We start from the raw sequence: 16,174 nt of genomic DNA on the forward strand, positions 1-16,174 counted from the left end.
CTTGAGGGTTTGCCTCAGTCACAAAATGCTACTTCTCCCAAAGGCTTATCTTTCCCATCGTGGATCAAATGGAATGAGTGATAGAAACATAAATGTTTGGCTGATTCAGATACATGCAGGACAACTTTGATGGGCTGTGTTAACATATAGATCTCCAGTGATAAAATGAGGCTTTGCTGGATGTGACTCAACACTTCACCTTCTTCTGCTGCTCATTCTGTTGCTTCCACTTCCTTTCACAGATATTGATCACTAATATAGACCCTGAACTCCAAAGCTTCAGCTTCAGGAAGCCTTAGCAATGACAAAAAAACACTCCATAAATTACTAATTTGGAAAAAAGTTATACTAGAAGATTATAAGAATGAACTACAACATTCTTGTCACTAGTTCTCTAAAAATAACAAGCATCTTAAAAATTTTTACCACCATCTTTCTATCTTAAACTTTTCCACCAAATTTTCTCTTCATTAGTATATAATCATTAATTAAGTGTATATAGGTTAAAAGAAGCAGAGAGAAAGAAAGGAAGGAAGAAAGTAGTAAACACCTTCATGCTAGGCATTACTATGCTTAGAAACTATAAAGGAACTCGTGGCAGTACAGGATTCCGTGTTGGCTATACGTGGCTTACAGTCCTATTGAAAAGCAAGAAACATGAACAAAATCAGAATAAAAAATTAAAAAGCATTTTACTTTATAGTACAATAGTCATAAGACTGTGTGTGATTAATGTTTCAATGAAGGGATACAGTAATATCCCTTCTGTTCTAGAATCTGGAATCACAAAAGAGTGGACACAGTCAAAACACTAACAAAAGACTAAAAATAAGTTCAGAGGGAAGTTTTTAGACTCTTCAGAGAAAGGAAGAGATTTGAATTGAATTGCTTCCTTCCTTCCACATATACTTGTTTTTTCAATACACCTGTATAAAATAAAAATGCTCAAAATAATTATTTGAAAAACAATCTCCATACTCGTGCTATGTTCCACAGGTAGAAATTGCTATGGACTGAATTGTTACCCCCTCCCCAAATGGATCTGTTGAAGCCCTAACCCTCAGTGTGACTGTATTTAGAGAGAGAGCTTTTAGAAGGTAATTAAGGTTAAATGAAGCCATAAGCATGGGCGTCCTAAACTGGTAGGCTTGATAGCCTTAAGAGAAGAAGGAGAGAGCAAGCTCTCTCTTTCCACGTGCGTGCACCAAGGGAAAGCCATGTGAATATAGTCGTGAATGTGCTAAGAGCTCTCTTTCTTGGCCTACAAGCCAAGAAGAGCACTCTCACCAGAAATTGAATCTGCCCACACCATGATCTTGGACTTGCCAGCCTCCAGAATAGTGAGAAAATAAATTTCTGTTGTTTAAGCCACCCATCCCAGACTATGGTACTTTGTCATGTTTAGCCTAAGCTGATTCAGACAGAAATTATCCTAAAAGGAGAGGTGGCCTCTTCCCTGTCAGATTTTATATCTTGCCAGAAAAAGAAAACACTGGCAAGACCCATGTCAAGAAGGGAAATGTTCCAAATGCATGTGTTGTGTATGAGTAGGAGAAGGAGGAAGATAAAATACACACATATATCCCACTTTATTTTAGTTTGATATACCAACTTTACTTGATTATAAGATATTTATAATTTTGTAATCCAGTAAGTACAAAATAAGCATGTTGGGTGAGAGACATAAGGGAAGGAAAATATTCTTGGAGCAGGAGCAAAGACCCTACGTGGCAGTTTGGAGGGTGGGTGTGGTATAGGGTGAAAATTGGTGATACAATTTTTGATTTAAATAAGACAGAGCAAGTAAAATGAACAGAAGCCACTGCACCTAAATGCAGAGCCTCATTTACATAGAAACAGGAACAATTTCATGTTTAAGAAATGTCAGTTTTCTATAAATACGGAGGTTCAGTCATTACCACCAGAATTATTCATTATACTATGATTCAAAACAAGATGAATATACTGGGCCAACATTAGGACTCCAATCCCCAAAGCGGCCTTTCATGTATTTTTCAAAACTGACTGTGTCCATCCAAAAATAGAAGTGTGCTGAGTATGTGATAAGGTCAGGGGGAAAAAAAAAAAAGAAAGGAAGGAAGAAAGAAAGAAATGAACTAATTTCTTTCCGATTCAAGTGAGCAAGGACTAGTCATTATAAACGTTTGGGATATTTAACTGAAGTTCTCATTTCCATAGATTTTTTTTTAAATTTGAAATTTGGTAATGGAAGAATATTAGGATTTAAGTTGTCTGTCTGATTTGCTCTGCATCACTGCCACCTGCCTCTTCACCCTCTTCTCTCTTCTCTTTTATTTACCTATATCTTAGCCATTCTTCAAGTCTGCCTGAAACTCTCACTTCATCCAGAAAGTCTTTTCTTATGATTTCCTTTTAGGATTTGCTGGGGGAGTGTGTGTGTGTGTGTGTGTGTGTGTGTGTGTGTGTGTGAGAGAGAGAGAGAGAGAGAGAGAGATCAAATGCCCATGTATACTCTTCCTTATCTTGCTCAAAGTCTAATGGCCCTTTTAAACCTGAAGTTGTATCCCTGACTTCGGTTTCAAAATACCTTGGTCTATTTTTGCTTTCATAGTTTCTTTATCATCATTGCCTCGTTCTCTCAATCTGGAACTCCTATTAGACACACTATATAAATCTTGAATACATGCTCCTAGTTTCTGAATTTTTCTTTACCATGTTTCATATCCTGTGTTCGATTCCACATTTGCTTCTAGATTACGCATTTTGTCTTCAACAGTGATCATTCTAATAAGTTGGTTCAGTTATAAAGATGCATTTATATTTATTCTCCAAACACTTTTATTTTTATCAAAGAATGCTGAGTTGATTTTATGTAATAATTACCTACTGTAATCTCAATGAGGCTTCATAGAATTATTTCTAGGTCTTCCATTTCAGTTATGTCTATTTCTTCCAGGACCATTCTTTCTGTGTGTTCACTTTGTTCTAATTTTTCACAGGGTTTTACTCAAACGAGTGACGGTCTTTGGTGGTCTGTTCATGAGCATGCCTTAACTGGCTTAATGGAGTCAGGTGCCATGGGATTTCTCTGAAGTTCTTCCATTCTTTTCTTTCACAGCCTTCTATTCTGAATGGAAGGGCCAAGTTAGGTTTTGGGTATATAGTCATCTTGTTTCAACTACTTAGAATACTAGTAGTTGCAAGTTACTTTTTAGGTTCATGGTCATGGAGTTTCCTCAGTTTTGATCTTCCCATTGCCAAGTAAAAAGAGATTTATTCTGGTAGCAGAGAACTTTACTATGTTTCTGTCCTCAGTAGAGCTATCTTCCGCTACCTCTTTTTTTCTTCTCTCATGTCTGTCTTTTCTTTCTCAAAAGAATTTGGAATAAGCGCTCAGATCAAGTCTGAGCCCTCCCCAGGTGGTCAGCATAATTTCTTCACTTTTTGGATTTCAGCCCAGGGTAAAAAACTTCTGCAGCCTCACCGCTCAACGTGTGTGTATGTATTTGCATAGAGACCAACTAGCACAATTACTTTACAGTTCTTTCATAAAAAACTCTCATGGGTTGCCTCAAGAACCCATTTTGTTTTATTTTGTTTTTGTTGCATGTGTTTACTTTTAGTTTGATATTTCTCTCTGTTCTCTCTGTGTTTATCTACAGGTTGACTTTCACCTGCTCACATTTTATGGTGTGGTTTACCCAGTTCTGTGAGGCCCAATCCACCTGCTTTTTTGTGTTTCAGGACACTTTTATAATCAATAGCTTAGATTTTTTTCATCTGTTATGAACCCATTTTTGTTGTTTTTTTTAAGTTGAACTGAATTTACTGAATATAGTTCTAATTGTTCAGCATATATAAAACCTCAGATTCAAATTTGAACAAGGTGCCTATCAATATTTAAAGGCATACGGTTATTTTGAATATCAAGCTTTCATAATGAACCAATTGTTAAATTGAATTAAATGCCAATAACTTTCTTTTTTATGTATACAAAGCCTATTTGGGGGAAATAAGTTCTTGACAAAGGTATAAGGTTCCATATCAGAAGTTAACTCAAATTCATACTTTTAAAATCAGGTGTAACTATGAAGACAACTTTTTTTTTTTTTTAAGATTTTATTTATTCGTTCATGACAGAGAGAATGAGAGCGAGACAGAGACACAGGCAGAGGGAGAGGGAGAAGCAGGCTCCATGCAGGGAGCTGGATGTGGGACTCGATCCTGGGACTCCAGGATCACTCCCTAGGTGGAAGGCAGGCATTAAACTGCTGAGCCACCCAGGCATCCCAAAGACAACTTTTTTTTTGACCCACTCTTCATCTTGATCTAATCTTAAAATGTACATTCTGGCAATTTCTTTTATCTACTTTATTGACTAGAAAAATGTAAATGAAAAAAATGATACCTCTTTCTATCGACTAAAATGTTAATATCTGGGTGTATTTGAAAATAGCAACAAGAAGGCATTTTTTAATCTTTTTAATGCAGAATTAGATCTTGGCCATAGCTTAGAGCTACAAAGAGCCTCAGGTTGTTCATTACTAGTTTAAGATGTTTCCACTCCCAGGGGCATTTGCATTTTAATAGAGAACTCTTGTCACACAAAAGCCTTCAAGACCAAAAGAAATTAATCTCTAAAAGTGAAATTTGAGATATTAAGAGAGCTCTGGGGGCAAAGAGAGAGGAATTTTTAAATGGCGGTCTTTTCTCCCACCTTCAAGTTACATCATACCTATCATAAGACAAGCTTTAGTATGGAAAAGCAGGAATTCATATAACCCCATATTTCCCATAGGAAGTAAAATTCATTTTAAACAGTACAATATCCTAAAGGACTGCCAAAAGTGCATCAAATCATTTATGTATTTTCAAAAATATACACCATGGATCTTTTGATATAGCAGACTATTGTAGAAAATGTTACTTTGAACTAATGACTTAGTCCAAATAATCTCCTTCCTCATAATCCCTACCAAACAAAGAGTTGATTGAGATGATATCTGTGAAGTATAAATATAATTAAATGATATCGATGCATGGATATGGATATAGTGCCTGGTACAGCATCAGATATTTTTGGAGTAAGTAATGTTGATGATGGTGATCTCTAAGATGAGCAAACTGCCAAAATTGCAGAGGCATCTAAAGGAGACTGAGGCCATAGTTCAAAAATTTGTAAGTAAATTTGATGTCCCAGAGACAAAATGGATCAGATAAATTATAGGTAGGTAATTATAGACTCTAGGCTATCCAATAGTTTTCTCTTTTGCCCCACCATGTATAAGAATAAGGGATTTTGGTTTTCTTTTTCTCCTTATTGTCTTATACAGCCTACTTCTGAACCTACAGTTATGTGTAAAAGTAAGTAAATAGAAATGGTGAATAACACTCTCAAATTCTAGAAATAAATGAGACTACAGAAAATGAGCTCCATTTATTTTTCTATTTTCCTTAAAGAAATAAGAGAAAAATTGATCAAGAAAAAGATGGAAATGAGTCCTCTATCCTGCCAGGAGAAATCTAAAATGAATTTTGACCCCCATACAACTAGAACAATTATTTAGTGACAATATGGATATGCTGTTTTGCAAACCAGATTACATTTTCCTTTCATTGTAACAACATAGTCGTCTTCACTTAAAAATGAAGTTGAGCACTGGAAAAAGAGATTTTTAGTTCTCATTGTATAATGAATATCAACTGGAGCATTTTAATATCTGATCCATTATATTGAAGAAAATGGCATAAGAAAAATCAGGTAGCTTCAAGTAATTATAGAAACAAAACTTCTGGTCACTTTAGCCAAATGCTCTCTGAATTCCCTGAATCCTAATACCATTTTTATATTTATTCTGGTGATAGCAATACCTGATTGCACTCCATTTAGTAGCCATTTTCCTAAAAAGTATCCTTTCTGCAAATGAATGTAATATTTTTGACTATCAGAACAACAACCCTAAAACTAAGGTTTTAGGATTATTGTTCCTGTTAACTTAGAAGAATGTTATCTATCTTGCTTTTTTTTTTTCCTTTTAATTGTAAAAAACATTATCCAGACTCTTCTGGAAATAACAGATGTCACAGACAAGAAGAAACTCTTTAAGTCATGTGTCACCGAAAGAGCAGGTGTGCCCTCAAGGAAAAAAACAATCTTGTTTTCATGCAATTATCTTTTTTAATGAAAATAAATGAAGGAGAAAAACTCACAAGACCGTATCAACATCAATACCTTCTCTTTTTTCCCCTCCCAAGCAGTTTTCCCTGAAACTAAAGCGGCTCTTTAACCTCATCAATTCTTGAATCATCTACTAAGTAAGCACTCATCAGGATAAGTACTGAAATCTGAAAAGAATCTTCCTGATTGGATTTCAAAAGCAGCCATTCAAGCTCACAAGAGTAACTTTTTTTAATTAAGAACTGAGCAGTAGGTAGATTACAAGAACACGGTAGGATAGATAAAGGCAGGCATTAGAAATGCAAAGAGAATCTTAGATAATAAATGTGAGAAGGCATTCAAAATACAGTGGCCCCAAATGTGTTTTGTGCTACAAATTCAAGTGATCAGATGAGGAGAAAATTAGAACATTATAACCCAGAATAAAAAATTAAGATACTTGGATCAGAGAAGGGGCTGAAGTATTTCATAATTACACTCTTGTTCCTTTTATATAAGAAAGAACAATGGGAAGATTGCAGTGGTTTGGAGAAATGTGTAAAAACAGCAGCTTTGGAAACCAGATGGCTCATACTATGAGAAATTTAAGTGTCAAAACCTCAATGAATCTAACCTGTCCGTGAGTGGAGTGAGTAAGTGCCAAGAATTATACTCTTCATTTTTTTTTTCTGTATATTTTAAATACTCTCACCTCTGCTCATTTATTCTCCCATCAGGAATACTCACACCCCTCCCTGCAACACTTATTTCTATTCTACACTTTCTATCTCTGCTCTGAATACTACTCGTTTTCTTAGGCAATAGTATCAAAAGCAAAGAGAGGGACAATGATCAGGAATTCATTTCTCAGCCACTGAATGCTTCAGGTGGGTGTTTTGAGTAAGCAAACAAATGCTAATATCCTGACCTGAAGATTAGCATAAATGTTCTTTCTAAATGTAAGCATGCAAGTTTTAAATTAAGTATCCCTCAATTCAGAAAAAAGGGGGGTGTGATTGGAGTCATTAAGAAACACCAGTGAGAAAAGATGGGCTTGAGCTTTGTTTTAAAGAATGAGAGAGATACATATAAGAAGAACAGGGATGGAAGAGTAGAAAGAGTAAGTAGAAATCAGTAGAAAGAATAAGACCCAAGGCATAGTAACTGGGGTGTGAGGTATTCTCAGGCAGAAGACAAATCTTTACTTCAGAAACTTGGTTCAGATCAAGGCCCTCCTCTGCTTAAGACTTCCAGTCATTTCTTATCATAACAAGATGAAAATGTAAATTACCTCACAGCTTTCAAAGCCTCATGTGATTTAGTTGCTATCTACTATTCAGATACCACTTCCTATTGCCTTCTTCCTTTATTTAGATTCAGGCACTGATATTCTTTTATGTTCTGGGCCACACCAAGTTCTTGCCATTTTAAGCCTCGATATTAATTAGTTTTTTCTTCCAACTGGAGTGCTCTTTCTTCTCCTCTTTGCATGGTTGGCTCCTTGATATCATTCAAGCCTCAGCCCTTTAGATGTTACCTCCTTTAGAAGCCTTCTAGATTTTCTCCATCCCTTTAATTTTACTTTCTTCTTAACAGTTATTATTCCTGAAATGTACTAATGTGTTAACTTGTTTAGTGTTTCCTTCTCAACTCCAAGCTCAGGTAGGACGTGAGCCATATTAGGTCTCTTCTGTCTTTTCCCGTGCTGCAGCTCTAACACCTGGCACACATTCTAACATGATGCTTCCCCGAGGAGCTGGTCTGTGAATTGGTTGTTACCAGTTTGCCAAAATGTGAATCAACATAGTGCTTATGTCATCAAGAAAGATTTTCTAACAACAACAACAACATCAATTAATCTATATGCCTAGTGATATTGTTGATTTATATTCTGGTACAACCCTCCTTCCTCCTTATGGATCACTAATAATTTGTGGACTGTGACGGTCTGTACATCATACTTTGAGTAGCACTGGTAGAGCTTGGAAGGTTCTGTTCCAGCAGAAGCTAGAAGATGACAAAGTGTGTGGATCATTTACTAAAATATTTGATAGTTTTGGCAAATCGGTCACAATGGTCTTGAAAGTATCATAATCAGTGATAATTTGTTAGTATGAAAGACTCGGGAAATAGAGAAATGTCATCAGAAAAGTTGATGTGGCTCCACTAACAGGTATTAAAGGCAGGAGAAACCAGAGCCTGGGAGGAAAGGACAATTCATTGGAGCAGTTGGCCAAGCTTAATACCAGAAGTCATTAGGGGTGGGATTCTCATTTAGTACACACAAACTTACTAGAAGGTAGAGAAGACATGAGAATCTTCTAATGACATCTAGGGAGAGTATTCTTTGGTTTTCCTAAGAAAGATTACATATGAAATAGAAAATGGACACTGCACTCAAAGAAGTTAGGGTGCTTGGGAAAGACCTTTTCTACATTTCATTAATCAGAGGTGATGAAGATTTACAAAAAGGAAAATCAGAAGTTGAAGATTGCAATAAGTCTTTAAAATACAATTGCTATAATTACATTTATGGAGCGCTCCTTATATATCAGATACTCTGACAATCCATTACATCAATGACTCTTCTCAATGATCCTTTGGGGGTAGATACTGCTGTTACCCATTTTAACTGAGGCTTAAAGACATGGCAAGTGGCAAAATCAGTATTTGAACACAGGAACTCTTAAATGAGAGCTGATGCTCTTAACATCTGTGCATACACCTTCCTCATATAAGAAGCTCAACTGAGAAGATTCTCTCTCTCTTTCTTTCTTTCTCTCTCTCTCTCTCTCTCACTCTCTCTCTCTCTCACACACACACACACACACATGCATGCGTGAAGGGGTCCAGGAAAATCCTAAATAATCAGATATCATTGGCCAAATCATGGATGAGGCATAAGATTGAATACATAGTGATAAATGATACAAAATGATTTTCTACTACATGACTGTCAAATCCTAAATGTCTATTATTAGGGATTCCTTTCTATGGATCTTGAAAGATTTCTAGATTACCAAGGTGTCAAAATAAATAAGGAGGAATACAAACGTCTGAAACTTGAATCTTACTATTATCAGAATCTCTGAGGTTGGGAATCTGTATTTTTTTTAGAGTCCCTCAGGTGATCACCAATGAACAGATAAGTTCAGAAATCATTGCCTCAAGCTAATCTCATATTAAGAAGTAGTTGGAAACCTGCTGAATGCCAGACTGATTCTTAGTGTCAGAATAGTGAGAGAAAAGGGAAAATTAAAACATTAGGAACAATATTTTCTAATGTGTAGATCTGTCAAGTAGGATTCTTTTTACCATAGCTTTCCTCTTCTAAGGCTCAGAGGGTTCCAGCTCGGTCCCCTGGAGGAGTAAGTGTCTTGAGGTTAAAAAGCTTGAATGAATACAATATTAGCCTTTAGACAGACAACTGGAAGCCAACTGGAAGCATCATCACATGTTGAACAGCACAATATCACATTAAAGTGAATAGATGTGACCTCATCAGTAAGTTCTTCATATCAAAATCTCATGCATTAGTGATTTTTTCTAATGATGCATCGATATCTTGCTTGATATTTTGGCATGTCACTGTGACTCCTGTACTTATAAAACAGAAAAATGGAACTACATAGCAGAGACCCTTGGAATATGGTTCAATACTAGGAAAATCTCAGAAAGCAAATAGATCTCAAGTCATGGATCAGTTCTTCATGTTTTCTATTTGCACATTTGTTGCTTTATATACAGCTTGATTTTATATCATCCTGTGTTCATGGGTCATATATATCTATTGAAGTGTACTTATGACATAAGAATTGTAATACCTTATATGATATTATCAATATCCATTATCTTTATTGTTTTCAAGTTAATTTAAAAGAATTTAGGAGGAGCATCAAGACTATTTTAGGAAGTCAACATAATAATTATGATTTATTTCTTTATTTTTAGAACTGGATGCAATGCAGGACATCTTGGGTCATTTATACCAATAGATAATGGTGATGCTGATAGTAACACTTCACATTTGATGAAAATAAGTCTTAAATGGAAGAATTAAAATAGCAGTCCAGAATAGTAGTTTCTACCGAGTTTAAGAGTATTTACACAAAAATTCCTCTGTTCCTAACTCATGATTATAAAAAGTATAAATGAGTAGAGGGTGGTGCCAGATGTTTGCGTAGGGTTGGTGTATATTCATTGGAGGACTTTGAGGGCTGTTTACAAGTCTAAATATTATCTGTTTAATGTTTTGTAATAATAAGGGTCAGAAAAGTCTATTTGTCTCGGAAGATGTCAAAATCTTATTATGTGTACTATGCATGCAAGGGAGCAAGAAGAAGATTTAACTGTGAACAGTTGGTAAGAAAGGATAGCTTTAAGATACATACATATGGGAAAGGTGAATGAGGATATTTCCACGTAATAAATGTGCACACTATTATGTTGCATGATACCAAATGTACAAAATATGAGATTCATTTTAATTAGTGTGGGTTAAATTCAGATATCAATATCAGTGCCAATAAAAGTTTGGATGTTTATCTAGAATTCATGTGCACAATCTGTGCTTCCTAATCAGAAAAATGGTGAGAAAAACTCTAATCAGTTTCTTTTGGAACTGCTGATGTATTTGCTTCATCACAGATGAGAAAGTAGAGGTAGATTCATCCACCAAATGTGAGGAAAGATTGACAAAAAATAACGGATAAACGTTTGTAAACTTGGCAAGTTTGTTGGGGCTTGGTGGAAGTGAAAGACAGTTTAGGGTTGTTTCTCATTTTATCCAAATAAATCCCCTTAGTCTGGGTTGTACATTTTGGGGGATATAATCCACAAAATGCTGCAAATCAACTTAACTTTCTTTCACCCAGATGAATTTAGTGTGGCTGGAAGGCTCTGTTGAGGAAATGAAAGTTTCCAAATTGTGGCAGGCTTTATCAGAGGGTAAATCTTCCCTGAGAGAGAGGATCAGAGATGTGAGGATAGGTCCTGGCCATCAGCAATAGTAAACTCTGTGTCACAATGCTAGCAGTGGAAGGAGAATTGAAATCTAAAAATGAACTTTGCTTTTTGAAGGATGCATTCTCTTTGTCTTTTACCCAGGTGCAGTCTGTTCTCATTGGTTTAACATAATGCCTTGGCTTGGCTTCCTACAGTAAGCATGAAATCTAGAAAGGAAACCTGAAACTTTGAGCTAGTTCACTAAGTGTTTAATTATTAGTGAGGCTCTTTGGTTCTTAGCACTTTTTTCTCTTTATAGATTTATTTATTTATTCTAGTGGGAGAGGAGAAGATGGAGAGAATCTCAAGCAGACTCTCCACTGAGTGGGGATCCTGATATGGATCCCATGATCCATGAGATCACGACTTGAACCAGAAGTAAAAGTCGGACGCTCAACTGACTGAGCCACCCAGCTGCCCCAGTTCTTCGTGCTTTATATAGGATTTCAAGGAAGATTTTGGAGAGGATGAGTCTCTGTTCCTTATTTCTGAACTCACTGACTAAGCAAGCATTCCTCCCCAAACCTGTTTGGGAGCAAGTAGAGAAGTAGAGTCAAAGGTGAAAACTAGCATGAAAGTGATTTATTCTAGTAAAACCTGGGCAATGTATCTTAGTCACACTGTCAGCTGTCAAAATGCCCCGGGCATTTGGTTTGGTTAAGAGCAAGGAGTGGGGAATGTATCACTGGCTATGAAGCTGGCTTGAATGAGAGTGAGAGACAACAAGTGAAGATGGCACTTTTCAGTTAGAAGAGAGAGAAAAATCTCATAAAAGCTAAGGAGGAGACTATTGTAGGAGCTCCACTATATGAGTTTGCTAGGGTTGCCCTAACAAAATACCACAGACCCGGTAGCTTAAACAATGGAAATGTATTTTCTCACAGTTCTGAATCCTGGAAGTTCAAGATCCAGATGTCAGCATGTTTGGTTTCTTCTGAGGCCTCTTTCTATGGCTTTTCTCTTGCTTCCTGTTCACAAGGTCATCCCTTTGTACATGCATACTCCTGGTGTTCCTTGTGTGTTCAAATTTCCTCATTGTTAAGACATCAGATTGATTAGGTCCATTCTAATAGCCTCATTTTAACTTAATCACCTTTTTAAAGGGCCTATCTCTGAATTTAATCACGTTCTGAGGTACTAAAATTTGAATTTCAGGAGAATACTGTTCAGTCCATAACACCCACTTTACCATATATTCCAAAGTACTATTATCAAACCTAGAGCCTAGCTTGGTCTTGGCTATCTACATAGATTATCAAAGCTCCATGGTGGTTTAACATAAAACACACACACACACACACACACACACACACACACACACATTTTTTTGTATTTCTCTCTTTAGCATTTACTAGTACTGCCTCTAAAATTTTTGGGATATTATTCCATGAGTTTGCCATTGCCTCCCATTATACCGCCTCTACTTCCAATTATATGAAGCAATTAATGATATCCATCTCTGGGGTATAGCTTTCCAGTGAAATTATCAAGTCCCTTTGCTATTTGGTTTAGAGCAGCAATCACAAACCGAATGCCTTAGGGGAATGAGTAGGCAACATAAATGATGAAGCTGGCCTAGTACAGGGTAATAGGAGTGTCAGAAATTTTGGTGAACTAGAAATCAGAAAGCACATGACTCTTTTAAAGGGAACATTGCTGGAGAGCTCTAGCTGATTGAAGCCATGTGAAAATCCCTACAGTACCAGATTTTCTGATTTTCCTAGAAAGGCTGAGAATACAGTTATTAATTGAATGCTTAGAATTTTTAAATTTTGTGAACTGTTTCAAATAAAATACTGTATACTTCCTCATTCTATACTGTCTCTTCAAGATTGTATCTTGCATCCATTAGAGATGATATTTCAGAGCCAATGATAAAAATAGAAATTCTCATGGAGGGTAGGGAAGATTAGAATAGGGTATTCATTCATGGAGAAGATGGAGACATTTTTATTTTCCAAAATCCATCTTACTATGTGTGCCTCACTGACAAATGCTGCTTAGAGTAAAAGGAAACCTACAAAGCATTCTCAAGCAATAAAAAAAATATTGCTAAGCCATAAATCACAAGAGGAAGGAAAGGTAAGGGAAGAAGAGGGCAGGAGAAAGTAAGCAGAGACAAGTGAGCTAGTGAGATGGGAAGATTGTGTCTCAGACATGAGGAAATGGTCTAAACGATTAGAAGCAACCAGAAAGGCCTTGTGGAAGTAGGGGTAAGCTGGGTTTAATAAATAAATTAAAAAGCAATTTTTAATTTTAGGATATGGTAAAGGTAGAAACAATATATGCTGTTATATTTGAGAAACAGTAGGGATTCTTAATAGATTGGAAGCCATTCTTTTGTAAAGTTAAATGAAATCAATTGGCATCTCTAGTTTGGTAATATTTCTGGTTGAATTATCCAACCTTACGGTCTTTAACTAAAAGGAACAGGCAAGCGAAGAAAGGAAATAAACACTAAAAAGCCTTTTGTCTACAAAAGAGGTCCACAGTCTTCTTCTAAGGGCCATACCATCTCTGTGCAAGCACTCGGTCACTGCATGAAAGCAGCCACATACAAAGGATAAACAAATGAGCTTGGCTGTGTCTTAAGAAAACTTGGTATATAAAAAGAGGTGGTGGCCCACACTTGGTGTGGAGGCTGAGTCCTGATCTACAGAGAAAAGCCACAGTAGTGTATGCTATGGGTAGGAGAGGAAGGAGGAAACATCCAGAGAATAACCCTAAATAGTGCCAAACACAATACCGGACATCCTCCAAATGGATTAATATGTTCTGTTAAAACTCTATGGAAGTGCAAGGAAGAAAGGAAGGAAGCTGTGTGGGAAGGAGATGATGGATTGGTGATTTTTTTTTTTTTTTTAATGTAGATAGGACTATGTCATACTATTTTAGGAAAATAAGTTCTAAATGAAATGTGAGACCAAGCCTCTTTAAGAAGGCTAACCAAAGAATAAAAGCCAGAGCATGAGGTCAAATCATTGAGAGAAGTATCAAACATCAGGGTGAAAAGGATCTAGTGGTGTAACAATAAGTGATGATAGAAACGCACTGGGATCCCTGGGTGGCGCAGCGGTTTAGGGCCTGCCTTTGGCCCAGGGCGCGATCCTGGAGACCCGGGATCGAATCCCACGTCGGGCTCCCAGTGCATGGAGCCTGCTTCTCCCTCTGCCTATGTCTCTGCCTCTTTTTCTCTCTGTGACTATCATAAATAAATAAAAATTAAAAAAAAAAAAAAGCAACGCAGTGCAATAAAAGGGTTGGTAAAGGGGATTTGGGCTCTTAATTCTACTGAGACTACTCCTTTGAGCCAGGAGCCCCTCAGACTCATTAAATAAGGCCTGTTTTTCTTTTTCAGGAGCCACTCCAAATTTCTTGGCTTTATCTCTAATCCATTCCCCCAACCCCGAGAAGCAGATGAGAAAATGAGAACTGCTGGGGGAGAATGGGCCTCTATTGATGTTTCAGTGCCCCTCCTCAGCACCAGGCCCAGTGGACATCTTTCCTAATTTCTGAAAGCTCTGTCTATTCCCATGAGATGTGGACAATCCCATAGGCACAGCATGGTGTCTATAAAATATTATGCCTTACAAATGTCATTAAGGCAATGTTCCCAGCTGATAAAGTGAATGCAGCCAGCAGGAGACCCAGAGAGTTGAGTTTATCAAGGGGATTATAGTACTCTTGTTATCTAGTTTAACAGTTTGGGGATCACCAAATCCCACATCATCATCATCCCCTTTCTGCCAATGTTTTCCCCATCTTGTTCAAGACCTGCCACTGAATCATTTCACAGTATGCTTTAATGACAGTGGATATGGGATTCACTGTCGTTTCATAATAAAGCTGCAGCTGTCAGGCTTGTCTAAAGAATTACAAGGTCTCTTTTCCAAGCACAGTGAAATGAATATCACATCAAAAATAACACCTAGGATTTAAAAATAAAGGTTACTTAGATACGGTTTACAAGAACCAAATTCTCTTTTAGTTTTTCTTCCATAGAAATTCCTGAGCCCTGAGATGCCCTTTGAGTGAAGTGGAATGTGAGGAGAGGATGGCTTAGAATAGAACTAATTGTACCTGTGGCCTCCATCATCACCAAACCCAGCTGACATCTTCCTCATGTCCATGTGGAGTCAGTACCTGGCTCAGTGCCTCAGAATCGGAGATGCTCTCTAAGTAGGAGGCAGGTTGGACAGATGAGTAATTGCAAATGTACTTTGAGATTCTCAGGTCTTGGGATGGAGCTAGCTGGTTAATGTTCTCTTCTCTTATTTTGTCTTTAACTTTGCAAATTACCATGAGGTTTGGGATGCATTCCAAAGAGGGATTTTTTTTTTTTTTTTATTGAGCAATATGAAAACTAGGCAACCTACTTTCTTATTTTCAGTCAAATGTGAACCATTGCTGAGGAAGTATTTTGAATTGGTAGACAGCTGGATATTATTTCTGTATACCAGCCTATGAACTAGAACCTTGAGTTATATTTCCTTCTGGCTTGTTAATGCCTATGCTGTGGTCGGTACTAATCACAACTTTAATTACTTTATAATTACACAAGAACCACCATGTAGTTAGGTGTTTTCTCACACTGAGAAGCACATAGGCTCTTGATCATACCTTCTCTGTGTTCCTCCTTTGTCACCTCTCTGATTTTTCTCCAGGTAATTAAAATCTGTAAAATTCAGGACACACTCCAATAGTTAAATAATTTATTGTATAGTTAATAGACAAGCTGTACTCTTCACTTACTGAAAGTACAATTAAAAACACATAAAACTTTAATTCATATAATGTTTAATTGGTAGGTTTGATGCCAATTATGGTACCAATGTAGTCTTATCCCAATTTTAACTCCTATATTATTTTTCATTAAAAATGTTGAATTAAAAGAAATTGTCATTAAGCATCAGGAAGAGCTGTTACTGAACCTAGCAGGTGGTATCTGTTAGCAAAGCTAAGTTCACTTAGGGAAATGGTTCCAATGGAATTATTTCTTAACAAACACTATTAGGCAACACACACACACAC

At 36.8% G+C, this 16,174-nt stretch overlaps 1 long non-coding RNA gene across 1 annotated transcript in view; it reads right to left on the reverse strand.

Moving 5' to 3' along the window:
* The window catches only part of LOC112672043 (uncharacterized), a 176,425-nt gene that overhangs the window by 5,007 nt on the left and 155,244 nt on the right, over positions 1–16,174 (reverse strand). Inside the window, exons 4-5 of the long non-coding RNA XR_007413798.1 lie at positions 15,764–15,818; positions 15,224–15,318 (exon numbers count right to left, since the gene is read on the reverse strand). This is a non-coding gene — a long non-coding RNA (uncharacterized LOC112672043). The remainder of the gene's footprint in view (positions 1–15,223; positions 15,319–15,763; positions 15,819–16,174) is intronic.

The sequence above is a fragment of the Canis lupus genome, chromosome 10 (genome assembly GCF_003254725.2).
Source record: "Canis lupus dingo isolate Sandy chromosome 10, ASM325472v2, whole genome shotgun sequence".
Lineage (NCBI taxonomy): Eukaryota > Metazoa > Chordata > Mammalia > Carnivora > Canidae > Canis > Canis lupus.